General features: G+C 40.8%; 1 long non-coding RNA gene and 2 other non-coding genes across 3 annotated transcripts in view; all 3 read left to right on the top strand.

The window, feature by feature from the left end:
• LOC109870045 (uncharacterized) overlaps nt 1-13277 on the top strand; it is a 28226-nt gene extending 14949 nt beyond the window's left edge. Inside the window, exons 10-19 of the long non-coding RNA XR_004205420.1 lie at nt 660-808; nt 2581-2683; nt 2899-2994; nt 3324-3455; nt 6568-6716; nt 8490-8592; nt 8793-8888; nt 9218-9349; nt 12439-12556; nt 12878-13277. This is a non-coding gene — a long non-coding RNA (uncharacterized LOC109870045). The remainder of the gene's footprint in view (nt 1-659; nt 809-2580; nt 2684-2898; nt 2995-3323; nt 3456-6567; nt 6717-8489; nt 8593-8792; nt 8889-9217; nt 9350-12438; nt 12557-12877) is intronic.
• Nucleotides 3130-3257, top strand: LOC116357537 (small nucleolar RNA ACA64). Its single transcript, XR_004205559.1, has one exon. It is a non-coding gene; the product is annotated as a small nucleolar RNA ACA64 (small nucleolar RNA).
• On the top strand, nt 9024-9151 carry LOC116357539 (small nucleolar RNA ACA64). Its single transcript, XR_004205560.1, has one exon. It is a non-coding gene; the product is annotated as a small nucleolar RNA ACA64 (small nucleolar RNA).
• Nucleotides 13278-17589: the final 4312 nt, after the last annotated feature.

Below are 17589 nucleotides of genomic sequence, written 5' to 3' on the forward strand. Positions count from 1 at the left end.
CTACCTACACCTGTTGTATTCGGTGCACGTGACAAATAAACTTTAATTTGATTTATTCAGGGATGAAGTGGAGATGGAATTGGGCCTGGCTTAAGCTGGATGCCACTAGAAATGAATGGAACACCACACTTTTTCAATAAAATGTGGCATGCCAGATGTACTCTGCCTGAAAGAGATCAATTATGCCAACAAAGGGTATCTTGCTCTGCTGGCACATTGTAGAACAGATGTCCACAGGCAGAAAGTATTCAATGTAATGTGTAGCCCAAAGATATTGATTTTTGTGTTGAATTTGACAGTAACGTGTGTAAGGGGGGGATTATTTTTTACTCAGTGAACTGTCCAATGCATCTCTTCAACTGATTTTACTCTCGTCTGTAGCTAGCATTTGGTCATCCAATGTGAATAAGTGCACCCCAGCAAACCCTGTACTCCTGTCTCTGTGTTGGACATGGGCCACGATGGTGCCACTGTGACTCTAAATATATCCAGGCGGACTTTCCTCCCTATTGGAGTCTGTCGCTACAACTTTGAGACCGTTACTTACTGTCATACTTAAAATGTATGTAATAATGATGATTACTTATGATATGGTCCTCGTTTACTTCTTGGTGCACGAGACACAACTCATCCAGGCATATCCCTTTGTCTTTCTTTAGGTGATCCCTTACAAGACACTGAGGACTGAGTAAAAGCCCTTTGAAGCCAAACGACGGCTGCTGGGGAACTTTGACATGTTTCTTTCAGACGACCGCATTCGCCGCCTGCTGTCCTCGCACATCGGCAAGCACTTCTACGAGAGAAAGAAGTAAGCTTGTAAATATTGTTGGTTGATCACCTTGCCTATTTTAGTCAAATGAAATCTATTTAAAGACTCATTTTTGCACTGGTTCGGAACCTGGTTCACTCTCGGTATGAATTTTGGTGTAACTCCATTGCTATATGAAACTCATTCCAGTGAGGCAGGGGAGTGGTATCCTTTTTGTGCTGTCTCCCTGTTCACTCTCTGGGAACATCAACATAGCCCCTAGTGCTGTTCCCTGGTTTTGAAATACATGTCCTCTTATACGGTTGAAGTCGGACGTTTACATACACCATAGCCGAATACATTTAAACTCACGTTTTCACAATTCCTAACATTTAATCCTATTAAAAATTCCCTGTCTTAGGTCACCACTTTATTTGAAGAATGTGAAATGTCAGAATGATAGTGGTTTATTTGTTTCATCACAGTCCCAGTGGTTCAGAAGTTTACATACACTCAATTAGTATTTGGTAGCATTGCCTTTCAATTGTTTAACTTGGGTCAAATGTTTCGGGTAGCCTTCCACAAGCTTCCCACAATAAGTTGGGTGAATTTTGGCCCATTCCTCCTGACAGAGCTGCTGTAACTGAGTCAGGTTTGTAGGCCTCCTTGCTCACACACACTTTTTCTATAGGATTGAGGTCAGGGCTTTCTGATGGCCACTCCAATACCTTTACTTTGAGTCCTTAAGCCATTTTGCCACAACTTTGGAAGTATGCTTGTGGTCATTGTCCATTTGGAAGACTCATTTGCGACCAAGCTTTAACTTCCTGACTGATGTCTTGAGACGTTGCTTCAATATATCCACATCATTTTCCTCCCTCACGGTGCCATATATTTTGTGAACAGTTCTATTTTTGTTTGATCAGACCAGAGGACATCACTCCAAAAAGTGCGATCTTTGTCCCCATGTGCAGTTGCAAACCGTAGTCTGGTTTTTTTATGGCGGTTTTGGAGCAGTGGCTTCTTCCTTGCTGAGCGGCCTTTCCTGTTGTCGATATAGAATTTGTTTTACTGTGGATATAGATACTTTTGTACCGGTTTCCTCCAGCATCTTCAAAAGATCCTTTGCTGCTGTTCTGGGATAGATTTGCACCGACGTACATTCATCTCTTGGAGACAGAACGGGTCTCCTTCCTGAGCGGTCTGACGGCTGCGTGGTCCCATGGTGTTTATGCTTGCTTACTATTGTTTGTACAGATGAACGTGGTACCTTCAGGTGTTTGGAAATTGCTCCCAAGGATGAACCAGATTTGTGGAGGTCTACAATTGTTTTACTGAGGTCTTGGCCGATTTCTTTTTGATTTTCCCATGATGTCAAGCAAAGAGGCACTGATTTTGATGGTAGGCCTTGAAATACATCCACAGGTACACCTCCAATTGACTCAAATGATGTCACTTAGCCTATCAGAAGCTTCTAAAGCCATGACATCATTTTCTGGAATTTTCCAAGCTGTTGAAAGGCACAGTCAACTTAGTGTGTGTGAACTTCTGACCCACTGGAATTGTGATACAATGAATTATAAGTGAAATAATCTGTCTGTAAACTATTGTTGGAAAAATTACTTGTCATGCTAGATGTCCTAACCGACTTGCCAAAACTATAGTTTGTTCACAAGACATTTGTGGAGTGGTTGAAAAATGAGTTTTAATGACTCCAACCTAAGTGAATGTAAACTTCCGACTTCACCTGTAAGTTTAAATGTGCCTTTAAGCTAGCCCTTACAGAGTTCTAATCTAATGGAGTCTTTTTTATTATTATCTCCCCTGCTTAGGGAGCCTTTGTCATTGAACCTGCAGAGCAAGAAGCTGGCCTTGGACATCCAGAGGGAACATCCAGGGAACAACAACCTCCATTTCTAAGAAAGGCTGCTACTGGTGAGGCCTGCTCTCTGACTTAGTCAGTAAGTGCGCCTCAGCAAACCCTGTCCGTGTTGGACATGGGCAATGATGGTGTCATAGTGACTCAAAATATATCCTGACAGATCTCCCTCTCTATTGGGGCCTGTCTCTGCAACTGACACACAAGGGCAATTAATGTACATTCATTTATATACACATTGCCTCCTGTAAAATGTTATTGTTTGTTTTAGCATGGCTTGTGTGGCCCACTCTGGGATGGCTGCAGATGAAATAGCAGAGAATATTGATTCAGCTGTCAGCACCATCGTGACAAAACTACGGGTTAGGTGAGTTTACTGCCAGGATGTCTTCCTGATCTCCCTAATCAATTGTACCCCGTCATCACAGATATTTACACTTTTATTATACGTTAAATGGTCAGGTATACTCAATGTTTATTAATGCTAAAGAAATGTGTGGGCCCAGTCTGAAAATCACCTTTGATATCTCTGTTGTCTGAGGTGAGATTACAGGGCCTATAGTACTGTGGTACGTTAAGCTTATTGCCTGCTCTGTATAGCAGTGTGATTAAACCCATGTGCCTACAATCCTGATCCTTGACCTGAATGTATGAGTGATTGTGTTCTTTGAGTATAAAGTGTTGTCTCTTTTGCAGAAAGGACCGTTGATAAAGGTCATCCACTTGAAAAGCCAATCAGTGGCTCTGCCCATCTACACCTCTAACCTGAGTAACCTGACCCTTATAGATGAAACACAGAAACAGACCCGCGCAGCCATGGATGCCAAGGTAGGACTGCTACACACAAATGCTTGTAAATTGCTTTGGAAGATTATATTATTTGATCAATGATCTATTTTTGTCAAATTAAAGGACTCGTCTTTGCACTGGTTCGGAACCTGTTTTACACTCTATTAATTTTGGTTTAAATCCAGTGCTATATGAAACCCATTCCAGTGAGGCAGGGGAGCGGTCTCCATTTAGTGCTGTCTCCCTGTTCACTCTCTGGGAACATCAACATAGCTCTTAGTGCCACATATGGACTATTGAGGTCAATTGCAGACCTCTCTATTATTTACATGCATATTTACATACATGCAGTACCAGTAAAAGTTTTGACACACCTACTCAAGGTTAAATAAACCTAAAGGGTTTCTTTATTTTTTACTATTTCCTACTTTGTAGAACAATAGTGAAGACATCAAAACTATGAAATAACACACATGGAATCATGTCGTAACCAAGTGTTAAAACTTCTTGACGCTACCCATCCCTGTCGCGGGATCATTTTAGTCCGCAGCCGCTGAATAGCATAGCGCCACAGTCAAATAATATTACTCGAAAATATTCATATTCATGAAATCACAAGTGAAATATATTGAAACACGGCTTAGCCTTTTGTTAATCACCCTGTCATCTCAGATTTTGAAATTATGCTTTACAGCCAAAGCAAGACAAGCATTTGTGTAAGTTTATCGATAGCCTAGCATAGCATTATGCCTAGCTAGCAGCAGGCAACCTGATCACGAAAATCAGAAAATCAATCAAATTAAATCGTTTACATTTGATGAGCTTTGGATGTTTTCACTCACGAGACTCCTAGTTAGATAGCAAATGTTCCTTTTTTCCAAAAATATTATTTTTGTAGCTGAAATAACGCCGTTAGTTCTTCACGTTTGGCTGAGAATTTGACTGGAAATTGCGGTCACGACAACGCCGAAAAATATTCCAAATTGGCTCCGTAATATCGACAGAAACATGGCAAACGTTGTTTATAATCAATCCTCAAGGTGTTTTTCAAATATCTATTCGATAATATATCAACGGGGACAGCTGTATTTTCCGTAAGACCGGGAGGAAAAATAGCTACCTCTGTCTATTACGCAAGAATTACTCTGAGAGCCCTCAGCCGGACACTTACGCAATGTAGTCGGTTACGCTCATTCTTCAACATAAAGGCGTGAAACTACGTCAAAATGCTGTAGACACCTTGGGGAATACGTAGAAAAAGGAATCTGGTTGATAGCCCATTCACTACTCAATAGGGACGCATCAGAACGCAGAGCGTTCAAAACATGGGTCACTTCCTGATTGGATTTTTCTCAGGCTTTCGCCAGCAATATCAGTTCTGTTATACTCACAGACAATATTTTTACAGTTTTGGAAACTTTAAAGATTGTTTTCTATCATAAGCTGTCAATTATATGCATATTCTAGCATCTTGTCCTGACAAAATAGCCCGTTTACTTTGGGAACGTTATTTTTCCAAAAATGAAAATAGTGCCCCCTAGGTTTTAAACAAATCAAAATATTTTATATTTGAGATTCTTCCAAGTAGCCACCCTTTGCCTTGACAGCTTTGCACATTGTTGACATTCTCTCAACCAGCTTCATGAGGTAGTCACCTGGAATGCATTTCAATTAACAGCTGTGCCTTCTTAAAGGTTAAGTTGTGGAATTTCTTTCCTTAATGCATTTGAGCCGATCAGTTGTGTTGTGACACGGTAGGGGTGGTATACAGAAGGTAGCCCTATTTGGTAAAAGACCCAAGTCCATATTATGGCAAGACCAGCTCAAATAAGCAGAGAAACGACAGTCCATCATTACTTTAAAACATGAAGGTCAGTCAATATGGAACATTTCATGAACTTTGAAAGTATCTTCAAGTGCAGTCGCTGTGATGAAACTGGCTCTCATGAGGACTGGAACGGAAGACCCATAGTTACCTCTGCTGCATAGGATAAGTTCATGAGAGTTAACTGCACCTCAGATTGCTGCCCAAATAAATACTTCAGAGTTCATGTAACAGATACATCTCAACATCAACTGTTCAAATTGCTGCAAAGAAACCACTACTAAAGGGCACCAATAAGAAGAGACTTTCTTGGGCCAAGAAACACGAGCAATGGAAATCCTTTGGTCAGTCCAAATAGGAGATTTTTAGTTCCAACCACCATGTCTTTGTGATGCAGAGTAGGTGAATGGATCTCCGCGTGTCGTTCCCCTCGGGAGGCATGGACGAGGAGGCGTGAGGTGCTTTGCTGTTTGCTGTTTTGAATCCAAAATAGGATACCTATGTGATACATATACATACTACCTCCAATAAGCCTGACTAACCGGTGTCTGTATATAGCCTTGCTACTCTTATTTTCAAATGTCTTCTTACTGTTTTATTTCTTTACTTACCTACACACACCTTCTCACTATTGGTTAGTCTGTAAGTAAGCATTTCACTGTAAGGTCTACCTACACCTGTTGTATTCGGTGCACGTGACAAATAAACTTTAATTTGATTTATTCAGGGATGAAGTGGAGATGGAATTGGGCCTGGCTTAAGCTGGATGCCACTAGAAATGAATGGAACACCACACTTTTTCAATAAAATGTGGCATGCCAGATGTACTCTGCCTGAAAGAGATCAATTATGCCAACAAAGGGTATCTTGCTCTGCTGGCACATTGTAGAACAGATGTCCACAGGCAGAAAGTATTCAATGTAATGTGTAGCCCAAAGATATTGATTTTTGTGTTGAATTTGACAGTAACGTGTGTAAGGGGGGGATTATTTTTTACTCAGTGAACTGTCCAATGCATCTCTTCAACTGATTTTACTCTCGTCTGTAGCTAGCATTTGGTCATCCAATGTGAATAAGTGCACCCCAGCAAACCCTGTACTCCTGTCTCTGTGTTGGACATGGGCCACGATGGTGCCACTGTGACTCTAAATATATCCAGGCGGACTTTCCTCCCTATTGGAGTCTGTCGCTACAACTTTGAGACCGTTACTTACTGTCATACTTAAAATGTATGTAATAATGATGATTACTTATGATATGGTCCTCGTTTACTTCTTGGTGCACGAGACACAACTCATCCAGGCATATCCCTTTGTCTTTCTTTAGGTGATCCCTTACAAGACACTGAGGACTGAGTAAAAGCCCTTTGAAGCCAAACGACGGCTGCTGGGGAACTTTGACATGTTTCTTTCAGACGACCGCATTCGCCGCCTGCTGTCCTCGCACATCGGCAAGCACTTCTACGAGAGAAAGAAGTAAGCTTGTAAATATTGTTGGTTGATCACCTTGCCTATTTTAGTCAAATGAAATCTATTTAAAGACTCATTTTTGCACTGGTTCGGAACCTGGTTCACTCTCGGTATGAATTTTGGTGTAACTCCATTGCTATATGAAACTCATTCCAGTGAGGCAGGGGAGTGGTATCCTTTTTGTGCTGTCTCCCTGTTCACTCTCTGGGAACATCAACATAGCCCCTAGTGCTGTTCCCTGGTTTTGAAATACATGTCCTCTTATACGGTTGAAGTCGGACGTTTACATACACCATAGCCGAATACATTTAAACTCACGTTTTCACAATTCCTAACATTTAATCCTATTAAAAATTCCCTGTCTTAGGTCACCACTTTATTTGAAGAATGTGAAATGTCAGAATGATAGTGGTTTATTTGTTTCATCACAGTCCCAGTGGTTCAGAAGTTTACATACACTCAATTAGTATTTGGTAGCATTGCCTTTCAATTGTTTAACTTGGGTCAAATGTTTCGGGTAGCCTTCCACAAGCTTCCCACAATAAGTTGGGTGAATTTTGGCCCATTCCTCCTGACAGAGCTGCTGTAACTGAGTCAGGTTTGTAGGCCTCCTTGCTCACACACACTTTTTCTATAGGATTGAGGTCAGGGCTTTCTGATGGCCACTCCAATACCTTTACTTTGAGTCCTTAAGCCATTTTGCCACAACTTTGGAAGTATGCTTGTGGTCATTGTCCATTTGGAAGACTCATTTGCGACCAAGCTTTAACTTCCTGACTGATGTCTTGAGACGTTGCTTCAATATATCCACATCATTTTCCTCCCTCACGGTGCCATATATTTTGTGAACAGTTCTATTTTTGTTTGATCAGACCAGAGGACATCACTCCAAAAAGTGCGATCTTTGTCCCCATGTGCAGTTGCAAACCGTAGTCTGGTTTTTTTATGGCGGTTTTGGAGCAGTGGCTTCTTCCTTGCTGAGCGGCCTTTCCTGTTGTCGATATAGAATTTGTTTTACTGTGGATATAGATACTTTTGTACCGGTTTCCTCCAGCATCTTCAAAAGATCCTTTGCTGCTGTTCTGGGATAGATTTGCACCGACGTACATTCATCTCTTGGAGACAGAACGGGTCTCCTTCCTGAGCGGTCTGACGGCTGCGTGGTCCCATGGTGTTTATGCTTGCTTACTATTGTTTGTACAGATGAACGTGGTACCTTCAGGTGTTTGGAAATTGCTCCCAAGGATGAACCAGATTTGTGGAGGTCTACAATTGTTTTACTGAGGTCTTGGCCGATTTCTTTTTGATTTTCCCATGATGTCAAGCAAAGAGGCACTGATTTTGATGGTAGGCCTTGAAATACATCCACAGGTACACCTCCAATTGACTCAAATGATGTCACTTAGCCTATCAGAAGCTTCTAAAGCCATGACATCATTTTCTGGAATTTTCCAAGCTGTTGAAAGGCACAGTCAACTTAGTGTGTGTGAACTTCTGACCCACTGGAATTGTGATACAATGAATTATAAGTGAAATAATCTGTCTGTAAACTATTGTTGGAAAAATTACTTGTCATGCTAGATGTCCTAACCGACTTGCCAAAACTATAGTTTGTTCACAAGACATTTGTGGAGTGGTTGAAAAATGAGTTTTAATGACTCCAACCTAAGTGAATGTAAACTTCCGACTTCACCTGTAAGTTTAAATGTGCCTTTAAGCTAGCCCTTACAGAGTTCTAATCTAATGGAGTCTTTTTTTATTATTATCTCCCCTGCTTAGGGAGCCTTTGTCATTGAACCTGCAGAGCAAGAAGCTGGCCTTGGACATCCAGAGGGAACATCCAGGGAACAACAACCTCCATTTCTAAGAAAGGCTGCTACTGGTGAGGCCTGCTCTCTGACTTAGTCAGTAAGTGCGCCTCAGCAAACCCTGTCCGTGTTGGACATGGGCAATGATGGTGTCATAGTGACTCAGATCTCCCTCTCTATTGGGGCCTGTCTCTGCAACTGACACACAAGGGCAATTAATGTACATTCATTTATATACACATTGCCTCCTGTAAAATGTTATTGTTTGTTTTAGCATGGCTTGTGTGGCCCACTCTGGGATGGCTGCAGATGAAATAGCAGAGAATATTGATTCAGCTGTCAGCACCATCGTGACAAAACTACAGGTTAGGTGAGTTTACTGCCAGGATGTCTTCCTGATCTCCCTAATCAATTGTACCCCGTCAACACAGATATTTACACTTTTATTATACGTTAAATGGTCAGGTATACTCAATGTTTATTAATGCTAAAGAAATGTGTGGGCCCAGTCTGAAAATCACCTTTGATATCTCTGTTGTCTGAGGTGAGATTACAGGGCCTATAGTACTGTGGTACGTTAAGCTTATTGCCTGCTCTGTATAGCAGTGTGATTAAACCCATGTGCCTACAATCCTGATCCTTGACCTGAATGTATGAGTGATTGTGTTCTTTGAGTATAAAGTGTTGTCTCTTTTGCAGAAAGGACCGTTGATAAAGGTCATCCACTTGAAAAGCCAATCAGTGGCTCTGCCCATCTACACCTCTAACCTGAGTAACCTGACCCTTATAGATGAAACACAGAAACAGACCCGCGCAGCCATGGATGCCAAGGTAGGACTGCTACACACAAATGCTTGTAAATTGCTTTGGAAGATTATATTATTTGATCAATGATCTATTTTTGTCAAATTAAAGGACTCGTCTTTGCACTGGTTCGGAACCTGTTTTACACTCTATTAATTTTGGTTTAAATCCAGTGCTATATGAAACCCATTCCAGTGAGGCAGGGGAGCGGTCTCCATTTAGTGCTGTCTCCCTGTTCACTCTCTGGGAACATCAACATAGCTCTTAGTGCCACATATGGACTATTGAGGTCAATTGCAGACCTCTCTATTATTTACATGCATATTTACATACATGCAGTACCAGTAAAAGTTTTGACACACCTACTCAAGGTTAAATAAACCTAAAGGGTTTCTTTATTTTTTACTATTTCCTACTTTGTAGAACAATAGTGAAGACATCAAAACTATGAAATAACACACATGGAATCATGTCGTAACCAAGTGTTAAAACTTCTTGACGCTACCCATCCCTGTCGCGGGATCATTTTAGTCCGCAGCCGCTGAATAGCATAGCGCCACAGTCAAATAATATTACTCGAAAATATTCATATTCATGAAATCACAAGTGAAATATATTGAAACACGGCTTAGCCTTTTGTTAATCACCCTGTCATCTCAGATTTTGAAATTATGCTTTACAGCCAAAGCAAGACAAGCATTTGTGTAAGTTTATCGATAGCCTAGCATAGCATTATGCCTAGCTAGCAGCAGGCAACCTGATCACGAAAATCAGAAAATCAATCAAATTAAATCGTTTACATTTGATGAGCTTTGGATGTTTTCACTCACGAGACTCCTAGTTAGATAGCAAATGTTCCTTTTTTCCAAAAATATTATTTTTGTAGCTGAAATAACGCCGTTAGTTCTTCACGTTTGGCTGAGAATTTGACTGGAAATTGCGGTCACGACAACGCCGAAAAATATTCCAAATTGGCTCCGTAATATCGACAGAAACATGGCAAACGTTGTTTATAATCAATCCTCAAGGTGTTTTTCAAATATCTATTCGATAATATATCAACGGGGACAGCTGTATTTTCCGTAAGACCGGGAGGAAAAATAGCTACCTCTGTCTATTACGCAAGAATTACTCTGAGAGCCCTCAGCCGGACACTTACGCAATGTAGTCGGTTACGCTCATTCTTCAACATAAAGGCGTGAAACTACGTCAAAATGCTGTAGACACCTTGGGGAATACGTAGAAAAAGGAATCTGGTTGATAGCCCATTCACTACTCAATAGGGACGCATCAGAACGCAGAGCGTTCAAAACATGGGTCACTTCCTGATTGGATTTTTCTCAGGCTTTCGCCAGCAATATCAGTTCTGTTATACTCACAGACAATATTTTTACAGTTTTGGAAACTTTAAAGATTGTTTTCTATCATAAGCTGTCAATTATATGCATATTCTAGCATCTTGTCCTGACAAAATAGCCCGTTTACTTTGGGAACGTTATTTTTCCAAAAATGAAAATAGTGCCCCCTAGGTTTTAAACAAATCAAAATATTTTATATTTGAGATTCTTCCAAGTAGCCACCCTTTGCCTTGACAGCTTTGCACATTGTTGACATTCTCTCAACCAGCTTCATGAGGTAGTCACCTGGAATGCATTTCAATTAACAGCTGTGCCTTCTTAAAGGTTAAGTTGTGGAATTTCTTTCCTTAATGCATTTGAGCCGATCAGTTGTGTTGTGACACGGTAGGGGTGGTATACAGAAGGTAGCCCTATTTGGTAAAAGACCCAAGTCCATATTATGGCAAGACCAGCTCAAATAAGCAGAGAAACGACAGTCCATCATTACTTTAAAACATGAAGGTCAGTCAATATGGAACATTTCATGAACTTTGAAAGTATCTTCAAGTGCAGTCGCTGTGATGAAACTGGCTCTCATGAGGACTGGAACGGAAGACCCATAGTTACCTCTGCTGCATAGGATAAGTTCATGAGAGTTAACTGCACCTCAGATTGCTGCCCAAATAAATACTTCAGAGTTCATGTAACAGATACATCTCAACATCAACTGTTCAAATTGCTGCAAAGAAACCACTACTAAAGGGCACCAATAAGAAGAGACTTTCTTGGGCCAAGAAACACGAGCAATGGAAATCCTTTGGTCAGTCCAAATAGGAGATTTTTAGTTCCAACCACCATGTCTTTGTGATGCAGAGTAGGTGAATGGATCTCCGCGTGTCGTTCCCCTCGGGAGGCATGGACGAGGAGGCGTGAGGTGCTTTGCTGTTTGCTGTTTTGAATCCAAAATAGGATACCTATGTGATACATATACATACTACCTCCAATAAGCCTGACTAACCGGTGTCTGTATATAGCCTTGCTACTCTTATTTTCAAATGTCTTCTTACTGTTTTATTTCTTTACTTACCTACACACACCTTCTCACTATTGGTTAGTCTGTAAGTAAGCATTTCACTGTAAGGTCTACCTACACCTGTTGTATTCGGTGCACGTGACAAATAAACTTTAATTTGATTTATTCAGGGATGAAGTGGAGATGGAATTGGGCCTGGCTTAAGCTGGATGCCACTAGAAATGAATGGAACACCACACTTTTTCAATAAAATGTGGCATGCCAGATGTACTCTGCCTGAAAGAGATCAATTATGCCAACAAAGGGTATCTTGCTCTGCTGGCACATTGTAGAACAGATGTCCACAGGCAGAAAGTATTCAATGTAATGTGTAGCCCAAAGATATTGATTTTTGTGTTGAATTTGGACTGCAGAGTGAAGGAAAAGCAGCCAACAAGTGCTCATCAAATATGGGAACTCGGAAGACTGTTGGAAAAGCATTCCAGGTGAAGCTGGTTGAGAGAATGCCAAGAGTGTGCAAGGCTGTCAAGGCAAATGGTGGCTACTTAGAAGAATCTAAAATGTATTTTGATTTAAGTGTTTGTGTTACTACATGATCCCATATGTTTTATCGATTTGATGTCTAGTAAAGATAAAGAAAAACCCTCGAATGAGTAGGGGTCCAAACTTTTGACTGGTACTTTGTGTATATAAACATGCGAGAGCTGGATCTCATCAATACCTGTGTCTTGTTTATGAAATTTCAGAAAAATGCGCGGAAACAGAAGTCTGCAAAGAAAGAACAGAAGTCTACAGAAAAAAACTCTGGTGCTGACAGGGAGGAAGAGGTTCCCATAGTAATGCCAAGGAAAAAGGCTAGTGGAGGTCTGTACCCCGCTTGTGTCAAACCAAATGTTATTAGTTTTATCAATTATCTATTTTTGTCAAATAACATTTTTCAAAGAACTCTGTGCACTGGTTTGGAACTTGTTTCACTCTCCTTATGAATTTTGGTTTAAATCCAATGCTATATTAAACTTATTCCAGTGAGGCAGGGGAGCGGTGTCCCTTTTATGGTGTTTCCCTGTTCACTCTCTGGGAACACTGCCCCCCCAGTGGAAGTTAATTGACCGACCTCTTTGTCTCTACAGAAAAAGACTCCTCTCAGTACTGTACAAATAGTTTTCTTCTCTCTGATCCCCGTAGAAGCCGACCAAGAAGGGACTTGTGAAGGTACCCAAACCAACAGGAGGAAAGGTATAAAATAAAAAATGACCAAGAAGGCTGCAAAAATACCTTCACAAAATATGAAAAGAGAAAGTGCCTAAATCTTAATGTCTGTTTGTCAACTCAGTGTAACACAACTCTCCTTTCTCTCCCCATTGCTACCTGTGTATTACTCCCGCCTTCTCTAAATGGAACTCTGACTTCATTATACTGATATAAAAAGGACTGGTTCTGAATGTATATAAACTGTCAATGTTAATCGAGCCAAGGACAAACTCAAATGTGTTGCAAATCTTTGTCTGCCCCATAAAAGGGTCTTGTTCAAAATCATATTTTTTATAAGCCCAACTTGTAAATTAAAATATTACCACAAAGTATATTTCATGTCTTTAATTTGTTATCCACAATGACATTGTTTTCCATTAGCGCTACTCATTTTCAGCCGGCTACTTTTTCCACTTCATATTAACTAGGCTCCTTTTCATTTAAGCTTCAAATTGCAAGGCCCTTGAGTTCTCTCCCGTTAGAATGAAGGATATTCATCTTCTAGCGATCTATTGCTAGGATAGGCGCCAGTTACAAAGCGAGCGATGACTGGGAAGCTGTCCCACCATCCGGTACAATTTGTGTGCTGCGCTGTGGTTGGTTGCAGTCAAATTTCTTTACACAGAGGGAGAGGATGCTTGGGAATTTGCACTTTCCATCTAATGCGAGTGGGAACAATGAGTCAATCCACTCAGCCTGATTTAGAATTTTGGCACATTTCTTTTAAAATAGATTTTCCCACAAATATGTATTCAATTATTCCCCAGAGTATTTCATAGCTTTCCTCTTGGTTGTACTGCTTCCAGCCCCAGGTTGAGATTTGGAGGGCTGGTCTTTATGTTAGATCTTTTATCCAATCATATTCAGCCATGTGTTGCCAGGGGTCTAAAATCTGCCCTCAGACCTTCAGAATCAACAGTGCGGGCGCTTGTAGCTTAAAGTGAATGGAAATGAAAATGTAGTGTCAACCAATCAGCTTTAGAGTTGGCTATTGTACACCTGCTGGCTGGCTCCAGTGTTACACAGGAGCCAGCTAGCAGGTGTAGTGCGTACACATCTTTTGATTGGATTACCAATATTGAGAGGCAGGTCCTATGGGCAGGTCTATGCAGAACTAGGAAACAGAATTTGATAAACTAATTTGCGTACTACTAAGCTGTGTTTTCAACCCATAATGGCGGAAGGAGGAGAAGATATCGATTTGGTCGAGGATATAATTATAACGCCATTCTCAAGACTTTTCAAGAAAAGTTCGACATTGTAAGGAGAGGTCGCCCGACGCTACAAAGCCTGTCACAGGCGGGAAAGGGGTTCGTTCGCCACTTTCAAAGTTCCAACTACTAGCGCTATCAATGGCTCACAGGCTCCGAGAAGCACTGCAAACTGTACTGCTGGGAATGCCTATTATTACAATTGAGCGAGAGAGGCGCAGGTTCAGTCAAATCTACGATGACACAGCTCACATCTCAAGTTCACCCAGCGCACACAGAGGCCCAGCACAAGGAGACCCTCGCACATACTACCAACAACTCCACAGCAATATTCTGGACAACATTATTTGCCAGATACGAAACAGGTTTCAAGACCACAAACTTAATGTTTCTCTCCCTCCTGGACCCCCAGCACTTTCAGATTTACCGGAAAAAATTCCCACAAACAGCCTTCTCCAGCTTAAGTGTCACGGAACACTGTTTGACTTATCCAAGCTAAAAACAGAACTGACTGTAATGTATGCTATGGCTGATTTTGAAGGGAAAAGTCCCTCTGATCTCCTTGATTTCCCTAAGCAGAAAAATCTGAATGAGGACATGGGGGCAACTTTACACTTTGGCATGTGTGACTATCCCTGTGTCCACAGCTTCTGTCAAGCGGTCATTCTCAGCCTTAAAGCGAATCAAAACGTATTCCTGAAATGCTACTGGACAGACTCGGCTTTCAGCATTAGCCTCCATGTCGATAGAAAAGGACTTATTGGTGGAACTAAAACGCACAGAGACTGTACAACAGAGTCATTGAAGTCTTCTTGAGGAAAGAAAGGAGGATGGATTTTGTGTTCAAATAATCAGTCTTTGGTGAGTAGGCATACAATGCATTTGATTTTTTATTAAATGTGTATGTATATTTTGCATTTTATTTTGTTAATATTAAATAGCCTATGTTGCAAATGATTTGTTTTCTTTCTTTTATTTTCAGTGAATAGTTGTCTTTATCATCACGGTGAAACTGCTTTGCGTGCGACAATGCGCTGTTTAGTGAACACACTATTTTTATTTTTGGGACTTAAAGCTCAAAGTTTGTGGACCAGAAATGGATAGAAGAAGAATATTAATATAACTGTTGCACTCGACTATGTTCTGCCTATTAGTTGAACTGTACTGTATTGTACTCTTCCCCTGCAATTCTCTGAATACAAATTCTTATTTACAATGACGGCCTACCCCGAACGACACTGGGCCAATTGTGTGCCGCCCTATGGGACTCCCAATCACGGCCGGTTGTGCTACAGCCTGGAATTGAACCAGAGTCTAGTGATACCTCTTGCACTGAGATGCAGCGCCTTAGACAGTCTTTCCACAGATTTTAAATGTTAAGCCTGGGCTTTGGCTGGACCACTCAAGGACTTTCACATTGTTCTGAAGTCTATGTTTGGGGTCATTGTCCTGTTGGAATGTAATTCTTTGCCCAAGGTCGTTTGCATTGAAGCAGGTTCTCATCAAGGATTTGCCTATATTTGGCTCCATTCATTGTTCCCTCTATCCTTACCAATCTCCTAGTCCCTGGTGCTGAAAAGCATCCCCATAACATGTTGCTACCACCATGCTTCACTGTAGGGTGGTGGTCGAAGGGTGATGAGGTGCGCCTTGTTTTTTCCAGACACGGTGCTTTTCATTCAAGCCAAAGAGTTCAATTTGTCTCATCAGATCACAATCTTTTGCCTTATCAGTCTTTCACGTGCAGTTTTGTGAACTCCAGGTGTGCTGTCATGCCTTTTTTTCAGGAGTAGTTTCAGTCTGGCCACTTCCATAAAGCCCAGATTTGTGAAGTGCTGTAGAGACTGTTGTCATTCTGGTAGGTTTTCTCATCTCGGCCAAGGAACTGTTATTGGTCACCTCCCTGACCAAGGGCCTTGCCAGGTTGCACAGTTTGGTTGGACAGCCAGCTGTAGGCAGTCTGGGTAGTTTGTTTCTCCATCTCCCAATTATTGTTTTTATGTCTCATCACAATTCTCTCCGGGCTCTACGGACAGTTCCTTAAACTTTATGGTACAGTTTCTGCTCTGACATGCACTGTCAACGGTGGGACCTTTTTATATTGACAGGTGTTTCTTTCTAAATCATGTTCAAACAATTGAATTGGACACAGGTGGACTCCCAAGTTGTAGTGACATCTCAATGATGATCAAAGTAAATTGGAGGAATCTGGGCTCAATTTGGAGTGTCATAGCAAAGGGGTGTGAATGCTTATGTAAATGAGATTTCAGTATTTAATTTTCAATACATTTGCAAACATGTTTTCACTGTATGGGGCATTGTGTGTAGATTATTCCAGCTGTAAAATAACAATGTTGAGTAAGTGAAGGTGTAGCCTGTAACTACTTTTCTGAAGGCACTATATATCCCTTTGCCATTCAGTAACCCGAGGTTTCCTAACCTTTGATGTTGGAATTTGCCAGACAGTGACTGGTTTCGTCAGTCAGTGTAGCCTACCGAATCGCATCAGTAAGAGCCATTCATTTGGCTCCCTAATTTGCGTAGGCAATTGGTAGGCCAAGGCTTTTAGTAATTATCTGCAGATAAATTATGAAAACATTTGATGAAGATGGTAAATCATCACTGCAGGAACAACAGGTAATGGAGAGCTGTGTTCAACTCATGATAATTAGGGCCCTCGCGGAATCCAGTCATTAACAGAATTCAACAATATTCATATGTATTGACCATAGTAGGGAATCAAATAAACGCATTTAAATGTATTTGTTTTATCATAAGACATGAACAGAATGAATCAGTTTGTATTTTCTGCAACTTTCTGAAGCGGCAACGTCAGTGTGTGTGGTGCATGCGTCTACCACATGAGTACCACATTTTTCATTATGCTAATGAAAAAGGTATTCTAGTAGATGGAAAAGCCTTCTCAATTTTATGTTAGGCTAATTTGTAGTTATCTGGCAGAATTATGTTATGACTATTTTCTTCAATCCAGTTGGTATTTGTTTTGCAAACTCTACCATCGCGTGTGCTACAAAAATACTGTTCAACAACAGCCTCTTGCTAGGTGTGCGTTTAAATTAAAAGGTAACTGCGTCCAAAATTAATTTCTCTGATTTTTTTTCCCAGACCTCAAGTGGTTTAAGCATTGTTGTGGACTTAGAACTTCCACTTTGGTTGTTTTTCTATTAAAATGTGATTTTGCCAGCGAAGACCTGGAAAAACAAAACAGAATTGGGAAGACTAAACGGAATCAGGCAAAACGTTTCATCATTAGTCAGGGTAATGATGATTATACATTTAGGCTATGTAAAATTAGAAATATATCATATTTAAGACTAATATTCCCATTATAATTTTTTTTGATTCAACCTTAATTTATGTTTCAAGATTTGAAGAACACATTATGGCCATTCATATTTTGTATTACAATTGTAA

The sequence above is a fragment of the Oncorhynchus kisutch genome, linkage group LG25 (assembly GCF_002021735.2).
Source record: "Oncorhynchus kisutch isolate 150728-3 linkage group LG25, Okis_V2, whole genome shotgun sequence".
Lineage (NCBI taxonomy): Eukaryota > Metazoa > Chordata > Actinopteri > Salmoniformes > Salmonidae > Oncorhynchus > Oncorhynchus kisutch.